This window comes from Aricia agestis, chromosome 22 (assembly GCF_905147365.1).
Source record: "Aricia agestis chromosome 22, ilAriAges1.1, whole genome shotgun sequence".
Taxonomy (NCBI): Eukaryota; Metazoa; Arthropoda; class Insecta; order Lepidoptera; family Lycaenidae; genus Aricia; species Aricia agestis.
Genome location: NC_056427.1, coordinates 4309739 through 4324910, shown reverse-complemented (window position 1 = coordinate 4324910; position 15172 = coordinate 4309739). Strand labels below are relative to the sequence as shown.

At 35.7% G+C, this 15172-nt stretch overlaps 1 protein-coding gene across 5 annotated transcripts in view; it reads left to right on the top strand.

Annotated features, from left to right (window-relative positions):
• LOC121738064 (irregular chiasm C-roughest protein-like) overlaps window positions 1–15172 on the top strand; it is a 101752-nt gene that overhangs the window by 40256 nt on the left and 46324 nt on the right. For 4 of the 5 annotated variants that reach the window (XM_042129888.1, XM_042129890.1, XM_042129886.1 and 1 more), the window contains exon 1: window positions 5024–5115. The exons of the other annotated variant lie outside the window; for it this stretch is intronic. The gene's annotated coding sequence lies outside the window, so the exon portion shown is untranslated. Of the gene's footprint in view, window positions 1–5023; window positions 5116–15172 lie in introns of those variants that run through there. 5 annotated transcript variants of the gene reach the window in all.

The following is a 15172-nucleotide window of genomic DNA, read 5'->3' as shown; positions in this document are numbered from 1 at the left end:
GGCGTAAGAAACTCGCACGGGGCCATCTTTTGCAAAAAAAAATGGAAAATTACAATGTTATGGCTTACAGCTATGTAACAAAATTAAAAGAAAAGTAACCTGCATGGAGCCACCCTATTCCCAAGGTGTGCTGTCCTCGAAGAAATCATTGACTTTATAATACGCTTTAGCACACAAACGTTCTTTAACTGCTTTTTTAAATTTGTTTAAAGGTAGATTTTGAACATTTTCTGGGATTTTATTGTATAGGCGTATACATTGGCCTTTAAAGGATTTGCTTATTTTGGCTAGTCTGAACATTGGTATTGCTAACTTGTTCTTATTTCTAGTATTTACATTATGATTATCACTTTTCTTTTTGAAAATATTTATGTTCTTTCTAACATATAAGAGATTTTCCAAAATGTATTGAGATGTGACGGTCAGAATTCTTATTTCTTTATTGAGTCATGGGAAAGGACAAAGGGTACTTTATACCCAAAAAATGTACGGTTCCCACGCGATAAACGAAATTTGGCGCAACTGAGTTACAGGCGCCATCTTTTATTCCACCAATTTCGAATGAAAGTGTAAGGGTTGCACCAGAGGCGTGGTTAAAATTAAAGTTATGGTCAAAGTTATGGTTATAGTTAAGGCTAATTTAACTTTAACCTTAACGACCACAGAATTTGACAGAGGACGTTGCTGGTCCAACAAGGCTTTAAATGAACGTGGGCGGGGGCGCTGCTGGTAAAGGGGAACTGTCAAAAATGGCGTTTTTGAATGATGACAGCGTTAGTTCCTTTTTTCGCCACGTGCATTTAAAAGCCTTGTCGAGCTCTATGGTTATGTTTAAATACCTATGGCGTCCATTTTTTACTTTAACCACAGATTTGACATTTTGCATCGTAGTTATAGTTAAAGTTTCAGTTATAGTTAAAGTAAGTTGGTGCAACGTGGGAGAGCCATGCTTCGGCACGAATGGGTCGTCTCGACCGGAGAAATACCACGTTCTCACAGAAAATCGGCGTGAAACAGCGCTTGCGCTGTGTTTCGCCGAGTGAGTCAGCTACCGGAGGCCCAATTCCCTACCCTATTCCCTTCCCTACCCTCCCCTATTCCCTTCCCGGGGAGGGAAGGGAATAGGGGAGGGTAGGGAAGTATTACCCTCCCTCTTAAAAGGCCGGCAACGAACCTGCAGGTCTTCCGATGCTGCGAGTGTCCATGGGCGACGGAAGTTGCTTTCTATTAGGTGACCCATTTGCTCGTTTGCCCCCTTATTTCATTTAAAAAAAACCCACCCTAACTTTCATAATATTTTCAGGTCCGTTCATTAGTTACAACAAAAACTACAAAAAACCTATACTGAATTGGTATCGAATCGAGGAGGCTCTCAAACTAACAATGCTTCAGACGTTCGTTATTCTCTAATTAAGTGGTTTCGATAAATATTGAGTAGCTGGAATAAGAAACGAGTTGGTAGATCGCCTGATAAAAAATCAAACTTGTATTATAAAGGCGAAAGTTTGTGAGTTTGTATGTCCATAAAGGCTAAAGTCATATGAGTGAGTTTGTATGCCCGTCTCGAATTTTCGACGTTCTGAATTCTGATGGTTTTTAGGGTTCCGTACCCAAAGGGTAAAAACGGGACCCTAAGACTTCGTTGACTGTCCGTCTGTCCGTCCGTAAGTCCGTCTGTCTGCCTTAAATTGCTATAGCTAGACTTCTGATTTTTTTTACAGATTGTGTATATCAGGTGCCGCTATGACAGCAAATACTAAAAACAAAATTAAATTAATATTTAAGGGGGGCTCCAACACAAGAAACGTGATTTTTTTGGCCTTTTTTGCTCGTTATCAATAATGACAACAATTGAAATTTTCACAAAGACCCTAATTATAAGTTAACTTGAATAATTAATAATAATATTAAAATAAAATAAAAATTTAAGGGGAGCTCCCATACAAAAAACAAATTCTGGCCTGTTTTTGCTCTATAACGGAACCCTTTGTGCGCGAGTCCGACTCGCACTTGGCCGATTATTTAGTCATCTCAATCAAGTGCACAACGCTGATAGAGATGTTTTCAGTTCAAAAATTCATGAATATTCAAGTATTTAAAGTGGTATAAGTTTCAAACAATTAAGTAATTATTTCTTCTAAATGTCACATTCTATACTATATTTTAACGACCTCTGTGGCTCAGTGGTGAGCGCGTTGGTAGCTCAAGCCGGGGGTTGTGGGTTCGAATCCCGCCGACGGAACAAAAAGTTTTCAAAGTTCCTAGGTCATGGATGTGTATTAAATATGTGTATCATATAATAAAAATCTTAAATATATGTATATTATAAAAGTATTAAATATATTTCCGTTGTCTGGTACCTGTAACACAAGTCCTTCAGGTACTTAGCACGGGGCCAGACTGACGTGGTGTGAAGCGTCCATAGATATTATTATTATTATTATACTTGACAATATTAAATCAAGAATTTGACATTGGACAATTAAAATGAGCATTAATTAGTGTGTAATTTACGATTCCAAATAATTAAGTTTTCTAACTCCTTGTATTAGTTTTAAGGAAAGTAATTAATTTTTATGGACTTGTTTTCTTGATTAAATTAGAAATTTATTTTATTTTAAACACTATGAATGTCTAATAAAATAAGTAATTATATAATGTAGAACGATTTTTAATTATTTTTCTTTTGATATAAATTGTAATTTTAGGGTAATATGGAGTTTTTTTATGGGCGTAAAGGAGGTACTGTTGTAATGCGAATTCTGTTCGCTCATAAAAATCCTAAATATTAGAATAATAATAATAGCTCCCACACCGGTTTCGGTGACGGTGGCCGGTTTCATTGAAACCAGGCCAGCTACGCAGGAGTAATTTTATAGTGTCCAAGTGCGTGCGCAGTAATCAAGAGCACTCTCTATTCCTTTACTCTCATAACCCAGTGGGACGGAAGACCGACACGACTGGCGAGAGATCAGGCGCAGGACCGACTTTTTATATGCCCATCCGACACATGGATCATCTTTAGAGAGATCATCGTCGTGTCGTGGGAATCTACGACGAACATCGTAAAAAACTACGACGCGGCATCGTAAAGTGCCACGGCCCACGATATACGGCACGACGTCGCGTCGTAGAAACTCACGTAGAAATTCAAAGATTACGCATAACGTTCGTCGTGGATTCCCACGACACGACGTCGCGTCGCATCGTGAAACGACGCCGCGTCGTGGTGCGACACGAGTCACGACGTCGTATCGTGTTTTTTTGTCTCGCCCCTTACTTGTCAGACAATCAGGTGATCAGCCTGCATTGTCCTCTCCTAACCAAACTTGGAAATAATATGTTTCCAACGCGGGAATCGTACCCACGACCGAGCCAAGAGCCGCGCTCTATACCACTAGACCACGGAGGCGTTATTAGAGTAATAATTAATAATTATTATAATAACGTAGGTTAAGCCTGAGACAGACAGACATTTTAAGACATTTTATAAAATATAAATAAAAATAGATTAGAATTAGAACTTATTTTATTGCAAAGGTAAGTATATTTTTTTTCTTTTACTGAAACGCATTAGGGGGCACGGCAGTGGTGCCGCCAAGTCTGCGAACATCTATTTATAACAGACATCCAGGATATTCGTTATAAAGGGGTGGTACATTGTTGCTATTTTAGTCGACATCCTCCCCTCGCTTCTAGGTAATGTACAATGTCCTGTTTAGAATAAGAGATTTCAGTAACAATTTCATGATAATGGACTTGGCGATTATTTCACTTTTTTTATTATGGTAACATATGAGTATGAAAGTGTATTTATTTGTCTGTTTGATATCTCTGTGCATTTAAATTGCTGAAACTAAATATAAAATTCAATGTAGAGATATTTAGAGTCCCTAGAAAGGACATAGTTTTCCTTTAGATAATATACATTTTTCCGCGTGATAAACAAAAAAGTAGTTGGCTACATTTAGTATCACGAAAATGGAATGAAAAACTACTTTAGAGATATTACATAGTATGTAGATTAGCATACATAGCATAGCATTAGACGCAGACGAAGGAAGAAAATCTCTAATTATTTGACAACTTAATTGAACGAAAACTTAACAGAGCTTAAAAAAATATATTAATTGTATTTCCTTAAAAATCAAGTCTTGGTAATTTTAAACCGTAAAATTATTTTATTGTCAGAGTAATTTATACCTACTTCCTTTTTTATTCTTTTGAAGATACCATGTGGCAAATTACAATAAAAATTGTCACATCCTGCAATGGTAGCATTGATGTTGGTTAACTAGATAAATATTGCTTTGTTTCAATAAAATGTTATGAAAAAAAAAACAGACGTTGGACTATGATGGAAAACGATGATTGCGCTCGCTTTTATTGGTCATGACACATGAGCAAACATGGAAATGATGCATTATAAGGATATTTTTTGTAGCTATGAAAACCCTTTATATCTTTATTATAAAGCACAATATTATTATGTAACTTTTTTGAACTAATAAAAAAGTGACAAAATTATGAAATGATTTTACAATGTTTTTATAAACTAGAATGTATTATATATATATTATACAAGAATACTTGCACTCTAGTCATTACATATACAATGTATATGTAATGACAAGAATCCAAGTATTCTTTTATCGCCAGAAATCCATAATAAGTATACTTATTATTTTTCTCTGGCCAAAACTATATTATGTCTTCTTCCGTTTAGAATATCTCCATCTAAATCTTGTTACTATTTTCAGCGTGACAAGGATTTCGCCATAATTTTACGATTTTAGTACGAAATTACTCAGAATCGCTCACAATGATCTTGGCTTGATTTTCAATAGCCAAAAATCTGACCCATTTCACTATCATTTGTGTCATTTCACAATCATTCGTGTCATTTTTGATGTCACTTACCCCAACGGAAACCGACCATGTGTCTGAAACAAGGGGCGTACTCTAAAAATACTCACGAGTCACGACAGTGGATTTGAACCGCGCATCCAGTCACCGGCTTGGCCGCGCGCGAACAGTCGAAATTTACATTTGAATTTCGAATTTGTTTTGTTTTTTTTTTTTCTAATAAGTGAGTGAACAAGGATTTTGAAAAAGGTATTTAAAGTGGTTTTTTTTAATTATTGCTCTTCGCTTTTTTATTGATTTTAAAACAAGATTTTTTTTCGTTGTTACAATTTTATTTTAGAATGTTTAGTGTCTATCTCTTTATTGCCTACCTTTGAGTATTTAGGCCGAAGAGTTTATTCGTTCTGACGTCTTCAGCTGTCGTGTGCAGTATTCAATTGCTACTAAAATCAATTACATTTGATCTTCTATTATAACATAGTATAATATTAACACAGTTTAATAAGATCAAACAAAATATGTTTGTTAGTTTGTAGTAAGTAAGAACAACTTGTTAAATGTTATTTAATTACATGCTGTATGACTATAATATTATTATATCCTAGGAGTGTACACCCAAAGTGTATTTATTATTTCGTAAAATAATATAAGTATCTATTAAAAAATGCCAAAATCCATGCTAATTTTATGTATGTAAAAGTGTCTATAATATGATTACTTCTTCACGCGGAAAATACTGCACCGATTTTGATGAAAACCTTTATATCTCTATTGGCGGCTCTCGACATAGGCGAACGCGTTGGCCAACGCGTCTGCAGACGCGTTGGCCCAATGTGTAGAACGGGCGTTCGCGCGTTGGCCAACGTCTAAATACCTACGGCCAACGCGCGAACGCCCGTTCTACACATTGGGCCAACGCGTCTGCAGACGCGTTGGCCAACGCGTTCGCCTATGTCGAGAGCCGCCATATGATACTTTGAATATAATACAGGACAGTTTTTCTTAATGAATAATATACGGTTCGTGTGGGATAAAGTGCTGTCCAACATTGTAGTTACGACTTACGGGAAACATCTAGTAGTCTAAGGGCCTGTTTCACCACTTTCTGATAAAGTGCCTAATAGGCTATTCACAACTTTTTTGACAGATTCTCCATACTTGATCTGTCAAGTTAATTGGTGGATAGCCTATTCATCACTTATCAGGAAGCGGTGAAACAGGCCCTTAATAACTTTTCTTGAATAAGCTAACCTGAAAATTGTGTCGTTATCGAAAGAAACTTTGATGATTATTTACTAATTATTTCATTTACCATATAATTTACAATTATTATTATTTATTAGTTTTTACTATTCCCTAAGATATTATATTTTCCGTTTAGAAATTATAACATGTGTCGACTTGCTTTTATCACGTGTTTCTTTGACCAATAAGTGAAAACTTCTTTAGTTCGTTGTTCACTTTTTTGGGATGAGTGAAAAGTGTTAAACTCTTGTTAGGATAGTGACCTGATAAAAAATTCGTAAGATGGAGGGAGAGTAGACCACTTCTTTCTACCACGTGGCGAAAAAAAATACCTTACTGTTTCGTTTTCAATTCTTCTCAAGGGGGGATAGAAAGGTTGCTTTGGAGAATCAATATTAGGAATCATAATAGATATCAAATATGATAAATTTTTTAAAAATCACAAAATGGTCACTCTGCTTGAAATTCATGTCTAGTAAGTCGTACTAATTTGACATTCATCAGTTTGACTATTTTGACGATTCAGTTTCTGAATTGATTTTAGAGGAATTGCAAAATGCGACTATTTTAGCCTCCCAGGAATGCAACTTGCTACTTTATTCCATTTTCAAATGCCAATAATAATATTAATTAATTCATAAAGCCCCAAGCGGCCACATCCAGCCGCAATAACAAAAGATAAGCTATTGTGTCTCGTTTTTTCCTATTGTGTGAGTGAATTGACGCTGAAAAGCTATGTCCACACTACTTTCGTCTTCAATTTTCTTCATCTTCTTTCATTCCACTTTCGTTTTGGCGCATTCAATAATTGAATGCGTCAACGAACGCAACGCAAACTGTCATTTTTAATAACAAAGCGAAAGTTTTGGATACGGTCCGAGGGCATGCGTCGCGGGCATGCCTCACGTTCGCTGTTAACTGCGCTACAACGCATGCCCTTGAGGAACAGAAAAAGGCACAGTGAGGACAAAGCTAAACTACCAAAAATTTTGACGTAGGTAGCGGCGTAGGCTCTGGCTTTTTTATGCTAAAATACTAGTTTCCGTGCGATATAAAGTGGTACATATAGGATACATTCCTTCTTAATTTAGTTGTGGATGACGAAATAAGTAGGAAAAGTGTGAGTCATTTTGTAGCGAAGAAAAATCTATGACGCTTGATGTTGCTTATTAATTTTATAGGTGTAAGATGATGCTAACAACTCCGTTGCGTCAGAATTGGTTTATAGCGCGGGGATCGTACATTTTTCCAGGATGAAAAGTATCCTATGTCCTTTTCCGGGACTCAAAGTATCCCCATACAAAATTTCAGTGAAATCGGTTCAGCGGTTTGGGCGTGAAGAAACATAAAGGCAGACACGTTTTATATGTTATTGATTGTACTGTCGGTTCTTGGTGGAAATTCATATTGAACACTAATAAAACACAACTTTTCGTGCACTTTTTCCACTATATTAAGATATTATTACAACTTTTAACAAATTACACGACCGGTTTCGAAACAAATCATCATCAGCCAGCCTAGCATACGCCAACGAGATATCTCACTCTACATGTTTTCTCGATGTTTGATGGTTTGTCTCTTCATCTCTATTCACCCTAGCATGACAAAAATTTTTTCTCGCGTAGATCTATCATCGAAATAACACATTTTTATAGAGTTTTGTCGAGATAATGTCGAGATTTTGACATTATGAGACGAGTAACTATTCGTCTCATAATGTCAAAATTTAATTATCTCGAGAGTGAGATATCTCGTTGGCGTATGCTAGGTAGGCAGGTGTAAGTTTAACGTCGGTTAAACACGTTTTCGCATAATTGTAAAATTAGTATGGATAACTAGTACCTAAAATGAAAAATAATTAGTACCTAAAATAATTCCTAAAACATATTCAGAAAGGATTTCCAAATCATAATCTGAAATTCAGAATCTTTATTTAGAAAACTTACCATACACGTCCGGAAACTCAATCTGAAAAAAATATGTGTGGACTGTGGAGGCTCATTTTCCGGACATTCTGAATTAATATTATGAAATTCAGATTATGAATCGAGAGAGCTATTCCGGAGGTACAAAGCGCTTACAAACTGACAAACGGAAACGTCAAACATTTTGTATTTGCCAGTTTTCCGCGTTTTTCCTGTCATGCGTGTTATCGCCCGCGCGTGGATCCTTTCCATAAAGTTAATATACCTAGCGGAATAGAGAAACAAAGGCCTGAGCAAGAGAGATGTCGCTATCAGTAACACTGCGTGGTAAATAGAGACGTGTGATACATGACAGCAGCACTCTTTTCTTGACGTCCAGTCGGCACGTACCGCACGTTGACAATTTAATCTCATAGAATTCATGTTCAATCATGCTTGTGTAAGTGTATACGTACACATATTTTTCACACAGATGAAAACCAATTTTGGTTTCGTTTGACAGCTCGAGATCGTTGCTCTATTCCGCTAGGTATAATAACTTTATGGTGTCCCCCGTGCGTGGATCCTTTCATAGATGTTTCTCCTGTCATGGAGGAGCAGGAGCATGTTGTCACCCGCATGCGGACCATATTATTATCCATCGCACGGGTACAACACGCATGATAGAAATAATCGGAGAAATGACGGAGAACACGAAAGGTTCCGCACCGCCATAGAGCAAAAATGGGCCAAAAATTTTGTTTTTTGCTTAGGAGCCCCCCTTAAATTTTCATTTTATTTTGTTTTTAGTATTTGTCGTTATAGCGACAATAGATATACACAATCTGTGAAAATTTCAGAAGTCTAGCTATAGCGATTCTTGAGTTACAGCCTGGAGACAGACAGACGACAGCGAAGTGGTAATAGGGTCCCGTTTTTACCCTTTGGGTACGGAACCCTTAAAACACCCTTACTAGCACATACACCCTATAGTATTATCACTCAGTTTTGTTCTTATTTGAGGACAGACAGCGGCAAGCTTCGTTTACGTATGTAGAAATTCTCGTATGAATGTGAGAAATGCATTAGTTGTTTTGTCTCCAGTTGCAGTACCCAGCTATATTTGGAAGTTCGTTGACATTGTCAGACAGACAGTCAAATCCGGGACGTTGTTTAGCGGCTCAAGATAGATAGACAGATAGACAAACCATATATGTACTTACTAATATTATACAGGGTGTAATAAAAATAAATGATAATACTTTACGGTGTGTACGTGTTCCTTGTAGAGAGTTCACTGTGAAAGTAGCAGCTCAGAAAGATTTTTTTTTCACTTTTGTATGGGGAAACTCGTGAGTCGTGCTGCTCGGGCGGGCCTTTGCCCATACAAAAGTGAAAAAAAATTTGAATCTTTCAGTCGTGCTACTTTCACAGTGAACTCTTTACAAGGAACACATACACACCCTAAAGTATTATCTCTTATTTTTGTTACACACTGAAAATGCGAAAGTGTGTCTGTCTGTCTGTTACCTATTCACGCCCAAACCGCTGAACTGATTTTGTTGAAATTTGGCGTGGAGATACTTTGAGTCCCGAGAACTGACATAGGATACTTTTTGTTCCGGAAAAATGTACGGTTCCCGCGCGATAAACGAGTTTTGGCGCAAAGGAGTTACGGGCGTCATCTAGTATTTTATACGTAACTAGCTGTCCCGGCAAACGTTGTTGTGCCATAAAAAGATTTTCCCTGTTTTCCTGATTTTATCTTGAAGTTTTTTCATATTTTTTTTCTATATACCTCACGGAGCCCGAGACCTTTCCAACGAATGCAAAACCGTGGAAATCGGTTCGTGCGTTCTGGAGTTATAGCGTCAGGAAGGAAAACCCGACTTATTTTTATATATTAGAGATATCTAGTGACGAATTACGTATTCTTCAACTAATAATCTTTTACTAGATGATGCCCGAAACTCCGTTGCGCGGACATTTTCTTGTTGCGGGGGCACCGTACCTTTTTCCGCGACGGAACTATCCTACATCCTTTTCCGTATCTCAAAGTATCTCCAAACCAAATTTTATCTAAATCGGTTCAGCCGTTTAAGCTTGAAGAGGCAACAGACAGACACACTTTCGCAGTTATATTATTAAGGGCCTGTTTCACCACTTCCTGATAAGGTGCCGAATAGGCTATCCACAAGTTAACTTGACAGATATGAGATAGAGTATAAAGAATCCGTCAAATAAGTTGTGGATATCCTATCCGGCACTTTATCAGAAAGTGGTGAAACAGGCCCTATTATATTTGCACTTTAGATTGCAACAAGGATAAAACAATTATTTCATTTAATGGATTAATTATAGTTCTCCATTTATCCAATACTATGAGAATTTAACTTTAAACTTGCATTTAAATTAATTAAATAAATACACGAATCCCTTAATTTCATTAATAAGTTATCATAATACGTTTAACTTGAATAGTTTTCATTAGTAAAGTTGTTAGTTAAGATATTAATTTTACAATGGGTGATTAAATGTCTATTATAATAAACAGGTTGTGCCAAAATTCGATTATCGCTCGACAACCGTACATTTTTCAGGGTTGAAAAGGATTCTATATTCTATCCCGAGACTCAAAGCATCTCCATAGAAAATTTCAGCAAAGTCAGTTCAGTGGTTTGGGCGTGAAGAGGTAACAGACATACAGGTAGACACTTTCGCATATAATATTAGTTAGGATATTGTTAAAGATTTGCAGTTATTGTAAGGATATAAATAAAACTAAATAATAATTTAATTTGCAATATCATATTAATATTAAAGAAAGTTGTTTTTAGGAATGTAACATTGAAAATGTTTCCGTCCAGGAAACTATTAAAGTAGCAAAAAAGGTAAATAATAATAGTTTGCTTTCTTAAAAAATATGATCATTAATATTTATAATCTTCCTTTATCCGTAGTTTATACTGCCAATATTTTAAGCACATATACAGGGTGTAACAAAACTAAGTGATAATGCTTTAGGACAGGGGTCACCAAATAGTGGACCGCGGTCCACCGACCCATTGTGTGCGGACCAACCATGTTCGAAGATGAACTTCGTTAAAAATCAAATCCTGGAGATTCCTGGAGATCTCCAGGGTTAATGTCAATAGCTTGCACCAATTTCACTCCAAACAAGCAACGAAAAACTGACACTTTTCTCATTGATATGTAATTTTTTTTTATGTGCGGACCGTGAAGGTCACTTTATTTCTTAAAATGGACCCCGCGCGAAACTAATTGGTGACCCCTGCTTTAGGATTGTATTGTGTCCCTTGTAGAGAGTTCACAGTGAAAGGGGCAGCGCTGAAAGACCAATTTTTTTTCTCACTTTTGTATTGGGAAACTCGTGCGCCGCACTGGGTTCGGGGGCGCTTGCCCACACAAAAGTGAAAAAAAAAATGGTCTTTCAGCGCTGCTACTTTCACAGTGAACTCTCTAAAAGGAACACATACACATCCTAAAATATTATCACTTAGTTTTGTTACACCCTGTATAGATGACGCCCGCAACTCCGTTGCGTCAAAATTCATTAATCGCGCGGGCACCGTACATTTTCCGCAATGAAAAGTATCCTATGTCCTTTCTCGGGATTTAAAGTATATCCATATCCAGTTTCTGCAAAGTCGGTTCAGTGGTTTGGACGTGAGAGGTAACCGACATAATTTTATTATTAAAATTAGCATAATGGAGGTATGGACATTTTCAACTAAAATAAATAATTTTACAATCCATAGCCAGCCATAGCCTAACATTATTTATTCAACAACAAAATATCATCAAAATGACAGACATCTAGTCAAACAAGCCAGTCTTGATACTTGCAAATCGCTAATATAATAATATCATCAAAATGACAGACGTCATCTAGTAAAACAAGCCAGTCTTGATACTTGCAAATCGTTAATTGGTAATTGCCGCAAAATCGTGCAGAAGACAGCTCTATTACAGTATTTTGACAGCAACACCGCAGGACATGGCCGTCTTAAGCTATACGATTAGATATCGGATCCTTTTAGTTCAGTTAATTTTTCATTTAAATAGCATTTAATATGATATAAATTAATTTTATAATATAACATCTTATATAAGACATTTTTACTATTATAATAATCTTATCTTTTAGAACTTTATATATTTAGATTTATTTCTTATAATATAATTATAAGAAATAAATCTAGATATACCCTTATTTAGTGCCCCGAAACCGTATGTCCATTTCTTTTCTACAGACTATACGAGTCTTTTAAATACAACTTTTTAAAGCAAAATAGTTCCTGAAAGCTTGTAATACGGCCCCAATAAACTCCATCGCAAAAAGTCCATCCGCAACCATTAAAGTACGAAGAAAGGCAAAAAAGTCTATCCGCCAAAAAAGGCAAAAACCTCTATCCGCCAGTTATCAGTTGCGATTAGGGTGTTGTTTTCGTGTGTTACAAATTTTGTGGGCGTTGGTGATTTATGTTCGGGCCTCAAAGTTTTGACTGATGGGTTGGGATTATTATTATTTATAGTTTATGTTATCGTGGCTTTATAACTCATTTTATTAGGTAAATTGGGAAAAACTTATTTTAACAAAATGCCTGTAAATAAATGTGTTATAAAAATGTGTAAATAACTCGCGTAATGCGTATATCATTTTATACTGATGTTGACTCGTGGTAGAAAATATTATTATAATCAATAGATGATTGATGATTCTATCCTGATCCAGTCTTGGTTTTTTATAAGCTTACGTAATCAAACGCATTTTAACTATAATATCTTCGTAATATCAACTGATCGCTCATTGCTAATTTAATAGTATTTATTTATTTATAGCAAATTTATTTGTATTTAATAATATACACTTTTCATGCACTCTTTCCACTTTTATTAATTAACAATGTGCATGAAAAGCGTATATTATTACTGTGAAACATGAATTTCCACCAAGAAGGTACATTCCCAAGCAGCAAAACAGTCGAATAAGGATTTTTTTACTCAGCCTTTAATCGTATAAGAGCCGGGTAACCGTTCATAAAACACCTATTTATCGTATAATAGCGGTTATCTCGACTATTTGGCAATATTTGCTAATGTGTGCTTTAAGGACGTCGAATAAACGTTTACAGCACTATGTTTTAGCCCTTTTACTCCACCTTTTAGCAGATGCTGAATTAATATGGCTAAAATACTCATTATTCGATCGTTTGATCTCTAACAGTCGTATAATAGCTGTAGAATAGATGATTCGCTGAATTGGGTGCTTTTATACAGCCGTTACTCAGCTATCTTTTATGTTTCTATAAAAGCTCTATAAACGCAATCGAATTGCTTATGGCAACATTGCTGCTGTTACTGCACGCTTACAGACTAACTCTTATAGTAGAATTAAAAACGTTCGTATAGGAGCTGTAGTGTAATTAAGAGCTGTTATACGATATTTACGAAGCGAACCCTAAATCCTGTTATCATGGCGACACCTTGTGCTATAAATGTGGTGACCAGCACTCTTACTCGACTTTTAATGGAATAAGTTAGCTGTTACTGCAACTAGATTATCAATGTGGACAATGGCAGTAAAAAAATATATTTTAAGTAAATTTAATTATATTAATTAGTCTTCAAATTTAAGAAAATAGGCAGCGCATGAATGTTTATGTAAAAATGCCTTTGGGTTTATCAATAAAGCTTGTTGCGCATGATGTTTTGGAGTAGCTACACGAACAGTAAAAATAATCACATATTGATTTCTCAAAAACTTGATAATATAAATAAGGATTGAGATGTAGTTTAATAACTATAATTTTTTTACATTAAATTTATGTAGCACACAAGCTCGCACTCTTTACAGCACTAATTTGTCGAGTAAAAGCATTCTATTCGCTGTTATAGAACTAAAAAGGAGAATAAAAGCAATTCGTCTGCTATTATAGCACACTTTATCTGTATAATAGCAAATCAATTGCGTTTATTGAACTAAATATCCTATATACGCATTTTGGTTACTCTTAAAACTCTTTTAGTGTTTTCTACCACTTTTACTCAAATCTTACAGCATCTTTTTGTTGCTTACTCAGCGCTTATTCCACTTTAATAGGACTTTAGTCTGAATAATTTGCGCCTTTTTCGCGTCGAGTAAACGTTTACAGCACTTTTACTCGACTGTTTTAAGAACTTTTATAGAACTTAAAGCGAAAACAAGAACGTGCTCTCGACCATTATAGCACGTCCATTTGCTGCTTGGGTTCATATCATTTCAAGCGTTTGTCAATGGACCTATGCTCTCTCAGCACGTGTTGACTTTATCCGCTCATAGTGATTATGGCTGGGAATATGAAATATCTAAATTGGATTAGTCGTATCTGTCTCCCATATGTGGCCATGTGGTGCGTTACTCACTTATATTAGGTAATTAGCAAAAATATAGATCTTCGAATTGGCATGTCAATCAAGAGAATGAGTAATCCATGCTAATATTATAAATGTAAAAGTGTGTCTGTCTGTCTGTTACCCCTTCACACCCAAACCACTGAATCGATTTTGCTGGAATTTGGTATGTAGATACTTTGAATCCCGAGAAAGGACATAGGATACTTTCTATCCCGAAAAATGTACGGTTTCCACGCGATAAACGAATTGCGGGCATCATCTAGTTGGATATAAACAATTCGTCATTGAAGTGAAAAAGTCATACAATTAATGATTCTACATTCTGTTATTTTAATAACGCATTGAAATGATTTTAATATAATTCTATATTAAATTAATTATAACATCAATATTATGAATATCAATAAGTTTCCCACTGTTTAATTAATATTAATTAAACCATTCAATCATCTTCATCCATAATAATAATATGTCTGTCTATCCTCCTTTATTAATAATATTATCCGCTGGACCGAAGTGTGCATTGAATAGTTTCTGAAACTAAAAGAATGATTTTGATAAAATTTGGTACCAAAGTAGACTAAGAAGAAAGACGAAGGGCATAGGCTCTTTGAATTAAATAGCTTACGAAAGTAATAGAGCCATTTTCATAAAATTTTGTACAAATACCTGTTTCTTTCAAGTAGACCATTAGTCAGTGAATATTGGCTCTTTTTAATTTCAGAAAAATGTTCCCG